The sequence below is a fragment of the Theropithecus gelada genome, chromosome 19 (genome assembly GCF_003255815.1).
Source record: "Theropithecus gelada isolate Dixy chromosome 19, Tgel_1.0, whole genome shotgun sequence".
NCBI lineage: Eukaryota > Metazoa > Chordata > Mammalia > Primates > Cercopithecidae > Theropithecus > Theropithecus gelada.
This window is the reverse complement of record NC_037687.1, coordinates 8,319,555-8,329,729: the sequence shown is the minus strand read 5'-3', so window position 1 is coordinate 8,329,729 and position 10,175 is coordinate 8,319,555. Positions and strand designations below refer to the sequence as shown.

General features: G+C 50.1%; 1 protein-coding gene across 2 annotated transcripts in view; it reads right to left on the bottom strand.

Annotated features, from left to right (window-relative positions):
* MARCH2 (membrane associated ring-CH-type finger 2) overlaps positions 1 to 2,146 on the bottom strand; it is a 27,137-nt gene extending 24,991 nt beyond the window's left edge. For both annotated transcript variants that reach the window (XM_025367242.1, XM_025367245.1), the window contains exon 1: positions 1,999 to 2,146. The gene's annotated coding sequence lies outside the window, so the exon portion shown is untranslated. The remainder of the gene's footprint in view (positions 1 to 1,998) is intronic.
* Positions 2,147 to 10,175: the final 8,029 nt, after the last annotated feature.

The following is a 10,175-nucleotide window of genomic DNA, read 5'->3' as shown; positions in this document are numbered from 1 at the left end:
TTTTTTTTTTTTTTTTTTTTTTTTTTTTGAGACGGAGTCTCGCTGTGTCGCCCAGGCTGGAGTGCAGTGGCGCGATCTCGGCTCACTGCAAGCTCCGCCTCCCGGGTTCACGCCATTCTCCCGCCTCAGCCTCCCAGTAGCTGGGACTACAGGCGCCCGCCACCACGCCCGGCTAGTTTTTGTATTTTTAGTAGAGACGGGGTTTCACCATGTTAGCCAGGATGGTCTCGATCTCCTGACCTCGTGATCCACCCGCCTCGGCCTCCCAAAGTGCTGGGATTACAGGCTTGAGCCACCGCGCCCGGCCCCCAGTCTTTTCCATACCTGCCCAGGCTCCTTTTCCTAAAGGTAGGAAACAGAGAGCAGAGGAATCAGAGGGCCCTAAAACTCCCTACAGTGTGATCTCAGGCAGCTGTTTTACTCTCTCAGCCTCAGTATTCTCATCCACAAAATGAGTGTTATAGGCCGGGCGAAGGGCTCACGCCTATAATCCCAGCACTTTGCGCACTTTGGGAGCTCAAGGATGGTGGATCACTTGAGGCCAAGAGTTCAAGACCAGCCCAGTCAACATGGTGAAACCACCTCATTTCTGCTAAAAAGACAAAAACTGGCCAGGCATGGTGGCGGGCGCCTGTAATCCCAACTACTCGAGAGGCTGAGGTGAGAGAATCGCTTGAACCTGGGAGGCAGAGATTGCAATGAGCCGAGATCGTGTCACTGCATTCCAGTCTGGGCAAGAGAGAGAGACTCCAACTAAAAAAAAAAAAAGAGGGGGTGTCATAATATGTAGTTCATAAATTAGTAAAAATTAAGAAATTAATTATTAGCTCCTATTATAATTACTATCATCAGCTTACAGAGCTGTTGATGAGAGGCCACACAGTCAACCCCTGGCACATACAGTAAGTGCTCAATAAAAGCTCACTATTGGCCAGGCACGGTGGCTTATGCCTGTAATCCCAGCACTTTGGGAAGCCGAGGCGGGTGGATCACGAGGTCAGGATATCGAGACCATCCTGGTTAACACTATCTCTACTAAATATATATATATATATATATATATATATATATAAATTAGCTGGGCGTGGTGGCGGGCGCCTGTAGTCCCAGCTACTCGGGAGGCTGAGGCACGAGAATGGCGTGAACCCGGGAGGCATGAACCCGGGAGGCAGAGCTTGCAGTGAGTGGGAGATCACGCCACTGCACTCCAGCCTGGGCGACAGAGTGAGACTCCGTCTCAAAAAAAAAAAAAAAAATTAATATTTTTTAGAGTAAATGTGGAAGTTGTCATTGCATTCATTCCTCTTCCCTTACCATAGAGAGGCTCCTGTGTGTCCTTCAGTTCCTTTAGGCACTGCATGAGAAACGAGGTTCCAATCCCACCTCTACTCCTTATGCGCTGTGTGGCCCTGGGCAAGACACTTAACCTGTCTAAGCCTGGACTCTCTCATCTGTATAACAGGGGACATTTCTAGTGCTTCCATCTACTCAGTATGGTTTCAAAAGAACTGAATGAGCTCAATATGCCCATTTGATTACGCTGTTTTGAGTACCCATATAGCACAGGGTATCCTGTTTGAGCATCTTTGTGCAAAGTGGCTGGCTCATTATATTATAACTTACTATTTTGCAGGTAGAGAGGCTCTGAGAAGGAAGTTGGGGAAGGGCATTGGCCACTTTGTAGTTGCCTACTGTGTGTCAGGCGCTTTCTGCACCAGCCACATCCTGAGTGCTCCCAGAAGCCCCATCAGGTTGGCAATGGGATGACCCAGTTTCACAGGTGGGGAAACCGAGGCTCGGAGAGGCTCCTACTGTGTACCGGACCCCGGGGACCTCCCACCGGCCTTGACACGGGAACTGGGGTCCCCGCGTCCCCGAGAAGGCTGTGGTCAAGGGATCGAGCCCAGCCGTCCCGCCCGGGTGCCGAGCTCCGGCCTCGAATCCGGGGCTGGCCCACGGACTGGCGTCCTCTGACCCCACCTGCAGGCCCATGCCTACCTGATACGCGGCCGGGCCGGGCGGCCGCGCAGGCCCCTCCGTTCGCCCAGGCGCGGGTCCCGGCCCGGCCCGGCCCGTCGGCGCCACTAGCTCCGCTCCGGCCGGCACCTGCGTCCGGGCACCGCCCGCCGAGCCGACAGCGCCGCGGGCCAATAGCGACCGCCTCTCGCTGTCACTCGCCAATCGCCACGCACGTCCCGCCCTGAGAGGCGGGGCCGGAGGCGGCAGGGACGCCGTGGGCCGCACAGGCCCCGCTGCGCCGCAGCTGCTGACTCCGCCCCTGCCGAGTCTTGGCTCCGCCCCCAGCTCCGGCTCCGCCCCCAGCACTGGTCCCGCCCTAGCCCAGCCCAGGCACGAGGGGTGCTGCGGCGCCACCTGCAGACAGCCATCGTCGTCTAATAAAACCGCTGCAGAATTCAACTTTTTTTTTTTTTTTTTTTTTTTTTGAGACTAGCCGGTCGCAGTGGCTCAAGCCTGTAATCCCAGCACTTTGGGAGGCCGAGACGGAAGGATCGCTTGAGCCCAGAAGTTGGGGACCAGCCTGGGCAACATAGTGAGATCCCGTCTCTACAAAAAGTTTAAAAGTTAGCCGAGCGTGGTGGTGCGGGCCTGTAGTCCCAGATGCTCTGGAGGCTGAGGCAAGAGGTTCACTTGAACCCAGGAGTTCGAGGCCAGCCTGGGCAACATAGTAAATCTCTAAGACAGATCAATTTTTTAAAAAATACTGCACTATGGCCGGGAGCGGTGGCTCACGCCTGTAATCCCAGCACTTGGATGATTTGAGGTCAGGAGTTCGAGACCAGCCCGGCCAACATGGTGAAACCCCATCTGTACTAAAAATACAAATAATTGGCTGGGTTTGGTTGTGGGCACCAGTAATACCAGCTACTCAGGAGGCTGAGGCAGGAGAATTGCTTGAATCTGCAAGGCGGAGGTTGCAGTGAGCAGAGATCTTGCCACTGCATTCTAGCCTGGGTGACACAGCCAGACTCTGTCTCCAAAAAAAAAAAAAAAAAGTTTCCAATAAAGTCCCTTAAAAATCCAAAATCCAGGCCAGGCACAGTGACTCATGTCTGTAATCCCAGCTCTTCGGGAGCCCAAGGCAGAAAGGTCTCTTGGGTCCAGGAGTCTGAGACCTCATCTCTACAAAATAAAATAAAAATATTAGCCAGGCGTGGTGGCATCCTCCTGTGGTCCCACCTACTTGGGAGGCTGAGGTGAGAGGATCAGTTGAGCCCAGGAGTTCCGGGCTGCAGTGAGCCATTACCTCACCTCTACATTCCAGCCTGGGCAACAGAGCAAGATCCTGTGTCAAAAAAACAAAAAAATCCCTAATCCATCCCAGGATCAAGTGTTGTATTTTGTTGTTATGACTCTAATTTAGTCTCTCTTTCTGGAACATTTTATCAATCTTACCTTCTCTCCATGACGTCAATATTTTTCAAAAATTCCAGGCTAGTAATTTTGCAGAAAGTCCTTCCATTGCTATTTGTCTAACACTTCCTCATGATTTTGCATTTGTGGCAGGAAACAGACGTGACATTGCGTTTTCAGGATGCATACAATGTTGATTTTGTCCACTACCGATTATGCTAACTTGGTTCAAATGGTGTCTGCCAGTTTCTCCAGTGTGAGTTAGTGGGTTACACTTTGGTTTTTTGTTGTTGTTGTTTTTAATATTTTATTTAATTTTAATTTTTTTTTTTTTTTTTGAGACAGGGTCTCACTCTGTCACCCAGGCTGGAGTGCAATGGCGTGGTCTCAGCTCACTGCAACCTCTGCCTCCCCGGTTTAAGCCATTCTCCTGTCTCAGCCTCCCCAGTAGCTGGGATTACAGGCGCACACCATCACGCCCAGCTAATTTTTGTGTTTTTAGTAGAGACAGGTTTCACTATGTTGATCAGGCTGGTCTCGAACTCCTGACTTCAAATGATCTGCCTGCCTTGGCCTCCCAAAGTGCTGGGATTACAGGTGTGAGCCACTGTGCCCGACCAGTTTTTTTCTTTTTTTTTTTTTGCGATGGAGTCTCACTCTGTGGCCCAGGATGGAGTGCAGTGACCCAATCTTGGCTCACTGCAACCTCCGCCACCGGTTCAAGTGATTTTCCTACCTGAGCCTCCTGAGCAGCAGTGATTACAGGCCCGCGCCACCATGTCCGGCTAATTTGTGTATTTTTAGTAGAGATGGGGTTTCACCATGTTGGCCAGGCTAGTCTCAAATTCCTATCTCAGGCAATCCACCCGCCTCAGCCTCCCAGAGTGCTGGGATTACAGGCATGAGCCACTTTCCACTTTTGTTAATAAGTGCTTTCTGGGGAGATACTTCAAAAGTAATTAAATAGCCTGTTCCTCAACACATTCAGTTCCCAAGAACTTAATATCAATTGATGACCCTTGCCTGAGTCAGTTATTACCATAATGGCAACTAAATGGTGATTTTCTTTTTTTTTCCTTTTTTTTCTTTTTTTTTTTTTTTTTTGAGATGGAGCCTTGCTCTGTCGCCCAGGCTGGAGTGCAATGGTGCAATCTTGACTCACTGCAAGTTCCACCTCCCGGGTTCATGCCATTCTCCTGCCTCAGCCTCCCGAGTAGCTGGGACTACAGGTGCCCGCCACCACGCCTGCCTCATTTTTTGTATTTTTTTTTTTTTAGTAGAGACGGGATTTCACCGTGTTAGCCAGGATGGTCTCGATCGCCTGACCTCATGATCTGCCCGCCTCGGCCTCTCAAAGTGCTGGGATTACAGGCGTGAGCCATCACGCCCGGCCCCAAATGGTGATTTTCTAATTCCATCTTGGAGCATTTCCTTACTAACTGGCTCAACAAACTCTTCCAGGCTTACTTGTCTTATATTTTGCTGCCCCAGTCCTGGACTCAACCATTTTTCCAAAGAGCCCTGGTTCATTTTAGTGGTTAATGATATTTTATTTATTTATTATTTATTTCGAGATGGAGTCTAGCTCTGTCGCCTAGGCTAGAGTGCAGTGGCCGGATCTCAGCTCACTGCAAGCTCCGCCTCCTGGGTTCACGCCATTCTCCTGCCTCAGCCTCCCAAGTAGATGGGACTACAGGCGCCCGCTGCCACGCCTGGCTAATTTTTTGTATTCTTTAGTAGAGACGGTGTTTCACCATGTTAGCCAGGATGGTCTTGATCTCCTGACCTCGTGATCCGCCCACCTTGGCCTCCCAAAGTACTGGGATTACAGGCGTGAGCCACCGTGCCCAGCCAATTTTTTATTTTATTTTATTTTGAAATGGAGTCTCCCTCTATTGCCCAGGCTAGAGTGCAGTGGTGCAACCTTGGCTTACTGCAACCTCCGTCTCCTGGTTTCAAGCAATTCTCCTGCCTTAGCCTCCTAAGTAGCTGGGACTACAGGTGTGCGCCACCATGCCCAGCTAGTTTTTTTGTACTTTTAGTGGAGACGGAGTTTCACCATATTGGCCAGGTTGGTCTCAAACTCCTGACCTTGTGATCCACCCCCACCTAAGCCTCCCAAAGTGCTGGGATTAAAGACGTGACCCACCATGCCCAGCCTTAATTTTTAAATAATAAATAGAGACGGGGCTTGTTATGTGACCCAGGCTAGTTTTGAGCTCCTGGGCTCAAATGATCCTCCTGCCCCAACCTCACAAAGTGGTAGGATTACAGGCATGAGCCACTGTGCCTGGCAGATAATTTCATTTATTTATTTATCCTTTTTTTTTTTAGATGACCTTTCGCCCTGTTGCCCAGGCTGGAGTGCAATGGAATAATCTTGACTCGCTGCAATTTCCACCCCCCAGGTTGAAGCAATTCTCCTGCCTCAGTCTCCTGAGTAGCTGGGATTACAGTCGTATGCCACCATGCCCGTCTAGAATTTGCATTTTTAATAGAGACGGGGTTTCACCATGTTGGCCAGGATGGTCTGGAATTCCTGATCCCAGCACTTTGGGAGGCCAAAGTGGGCGGATTACTTGAGGTCAGGAGTTTGAGACCAGCCTAACCAATATGGTGAAACCCCATCTATACTAAATATACAAAAATTAGCTGGGCATGATGGTGTGCACCTGTAGTCCCAGCTACTCAGGAGGCTGAGACAGGAGAATTGCTTGAACCTGGGAGGCAGAGGTTTCAGGGAGCCAAGATTGTGCCACTGCACTCCAGCCTGGGTGACAGAGCCACTCTGTCTCAAATAAATAAATACACAAAAAAGAAATGAAAAAAAGAAGGCTGGGCACGGTGTCTTACACCTGTAATCCCAGCACTTTGGGAGGCCAAGGCGGATGTATCACATGAGGCCAGTAGTTTGAGACCAGCCTGGCCAATGTGGTAAAATCCCATCTCTACTAAAAACACAAAAATTAGCTGAGCATGGTGGCACACGCCTGTAATCCCAGCTACTTGGGAGGCTGAGGCATGAGGATCACTTAAACCTAGGAGGTGGAGGTTGCAGTGAGCCGAGACAAAATGAGATTGACTGAAAAAAAAAAAAAAAGACCTGTCTCAAAGAAAAAAAAAAAAAACCTGGTTGGGCAGCGCGGTGGCTCACGCCTGTAATCTCAGCACTTTGGGAGGCCAAGGAGGGCGCATCACGAGGTCAAGAGATGGAGATCATCCTGGCCAACATGGTGAAACCCCGTCTCTACTAAAAATACAAAAATTTAGTCTGGCATGGTGGCACGCGCCTGTAGTCCCAGCTACTGGGGGAAGCTGAGGCAGGAGAATCGCTTGAACCTGGGAGGCAGAGGTTGCAGCGAGCCAAGATCTCGCCACTGCACTCCAGCCCGGTGACAGAGCAAGACTTCATCTCAAAAAAAGAAAAAAAAATGTATTCCAGAAATAAGAGAAGGAATTTGCACACCACCATTTTGTAACCACTAATGGATTATGAAGCTTGGTAATGCTCATTAGCAGCTGCTAATGCCACAAAAGAGGGAAACATGAATGCAATGTGTCTTCTAACGTATGTACACGACACTAGCTAGGCAGCGCTCAATCCAGTCCTGACTCTAATCAAACCTTTAGGTCTTTTTTTTTTTTTTTTGAGACAGGGTCTTACTCAGTTGCCCACACTGAAGTGCAGTGTTGCTATCTCTGGTCACTCCAGCCTCCGCCTCCCAGGTTCAAGTGATCCTCCTGCTTCAGCCTCTAGAGTAGCTGGGATTACAGGCATCTGCCACCACGCCCAGCTAATTTTTGTATTTTTATTAGAGACGGGGTTTTGCCCTGTTGGCCAGGCTGGTCTCGAACTCCTGACCTCAAATGATCTGCCTGCGTCAGCCTCCCAAAGTGCTGGGATTACAGGCGTGAGCCACTGCACCCAGCCCATAATAAAACATTTCTTAAAAGTTGGTATACTTCTTTCCCGTCTCCATTCATTCATTCATTCATTCACCATGACACTGTCTCCCTCTGTTGCCCAGGCTGGAGTGCAGTGGTGTGATCACAGCTCACTGCAGCCTCTACCTCCCTAACTCAACTGATCTTCCCATCTCCGCCTCCCAAGTAGGTGTGTGCCACCATGCCTGGCTAATTTTTGTATTTTTCGTAGAAACGTGGTTTCATCATGTTGCCCAGGCTGGTCTTGCATTCCCGGGCTCATGCAATCTGCCCGCCTTGGTCTCCCAAAGTGCAGTAATTACAGACATGAGCCATGCTCTCAGTGTTTCTTTATTATTTTTTTAGAGACTGAGTCTTGCTATGTTGCCCTGGTTGGACTGTTAACTCTTGGGTTCAAGTGATCCTTCTCTCTCTCTTTCATTGGCAGTTTCTACTAGAAATTCTCCTGTTGCCCGGGCGCGGTGGCTCACGCCTGTAATCCCAGCACTTTCGGAGCCCAGGGTGGGCAGATCATGAGGTCAGGAGATAGAGAGCATTCTGGCTAACACATTGAAACACCGTATCTACCAAAAAGAAAATCGGCCAGGTGTGGTGGCATGCGCCTATAATCCCAGCTACTCAGGAGGCTGAAGCAGGAGAATTGCTTAAACTCAGGAGGCGGAGGTTGCAGTGAGCGGAAATCAAGCCACTGCACTCCAGCCTGGGCAACAGAGCAAGGCTCTGTCTCCAAAAAAAAAAAAAAAAAAAAAATTCTTCTGTCTCAGACCCAGAGTAGCTGGGACTACAGGTCACACCACTGTGCCCGACTGTCTTCCCAGCCTTTTATCTAGGCCTTTTACCCACTTCTTAGAGTTTTCTGGCTCATAGCTGGTACACAATTAATTCTGGGAAAAGCCTCATAACTTAGCGGTGACACACACAGTTCTGGGTTTGAAACCTGTTTGCATCTTACGAATTGTGGGACCTTAGGGGAATCGCTTAACTTCTGTAAAAGGGGCCAGTATATTATGCCCATCTCCTTGGGTTGTTGCAAATAACAAATAATGATGTGTGAAAGATTTAACACGGTCCCTAAGAAAAGTACATGTAGAATTGCCATATGAGTTGGGCACGTAAACTTAGAATTGCCATATGGGCCAGGCATAGTGGCTCATGCCTGTAATCCCAACATTTTGAGAGGCTGAGGTGGGCAGATTGCTTGGGCCCAGGAGTTCAAGACCAGCCTGGCAACATAGTGAAACCCCGCCTCTACAAAAAATACAAAAATTAGTGAGGCGTCCTGGCATGTGCCTGTAGTTCTAGCTACTTGGGAGGCTGAGGTGGGAGGATGGCTTGAGCCTGGGAGGCGGAGGTTGCAGTGAGCCGAGATCATGCTACTGCACTCCAGCCTGGGTGACAGAGGGAGACCCCGTCTAAAAAAAAAAAAAAAAAGGCCAGGCGCGGTGGCTCATGCCTGTAATCCCCGCCCTTTGGGAGGCTGAGGTGGGCAGATCACCTGAGGTCGGGAGTTCGAGACCAGCCTGACCAACATGGAGGAGCCCTGTCTCCACTAAAAATACAGAATTAGCTGGGCATGGTGGCACATGCCTGTAATCCCAGCTACTCGGGAGGCTGAGGCAGGAGAATCACTTGAACCTGGGAGGCAGAGGTTGCGGTGAGCCAAGATTGCGCCATTGCACTTCCAGCCTGGGCAACAAAGAGTGAAACTCCGTCTCAAAAAAAAAAAAAGAAAAAAAAGGTAAGTTTTATGTCATGTGTATGTTACCATAATAATGAAAGATTTAAGAACAGAGTCTGGCAGAGTGAGCATGATGTGCTTATTAAATCACTGAAATCAGAGTAATTAAACTGGCATTGCTGGCCTCTGACTCTTAAGAGGACATGGAGTACATCAGTCAGTCCCCACCTCAAGCCTAGCAGATAGTGGAGGATGGAGAAATATTTGTTGATCTTTTGACTGCTTGAAATTCAAGGTGCTAAGGCCAGGCACGGTAGCTCACGCCTATAATCTCAGCACTTTGGGAGGCCGAGGCGGGTAGATCATCTGAGGTTAGGAGTTCGAGACCAGCCTGGCCAACATGGCGACACTCCATCTCTACTAAAAATACAAAAATAAGCCAGGTGTGGTGGCGCGTGCCTATAATCCCAGCTACTCCAGAAGCTGAGGCAGGAGAATCCCTTGAACCTGGGAGGCTGAGGTTGCCGTGAGCCGAGAATCACGCTGCTGCACTCCAGCCTGGGTGACAGAGCAAGACTCTGTCTCAAAACAAACAAACAAACAGGGCCAGGCACGGTGGCTCACGCCTGTAATCCCAGCACTTTGGGAGCCCGAGGCGGGCGGATTACCTGAGGTTGGGAATAAATACAAAAAAATTAGCTGGGCATGGTAGCACATGCCTGCAATCTCAGCTACTCAGGAGGCTGAGGCAGGAGAATCGCTTGAACCCACGAGGTGGAGGTTATGGTGAGCCAAGATCGTGCCATTGCACTCCAGCCTGGGTAACAAGAGCAAAACTCGGTCTCAACAAACAAACAAACAAAAACTCAAGGTGCTTTCTTGCTTAGCACCCAATGCCTCTGTCCACCACATGACCCACCCTGCCCAAACCCAGGGGAATCCATGTCCCTGGGGTCTGTTTGAATGGGCCCTGGAGCCCAGGGTGCCTCCCCTCCAATTCTGCCAGTTAGCTCTGTGCCAGGCTGCTCCCTGGGCCTGGAGCGCACACCTTGGCTCACTCCAGCTCCTGGGTCTAAACAGCTCCCAGCGACCTGGAGCTCTTCTGGGAAAAGGTGTCTGCGATCCCCTATCCCTCCAGGCAGGGCAGCCAGAGTCTAGAATCAAGAGGGAATGGTGCTCT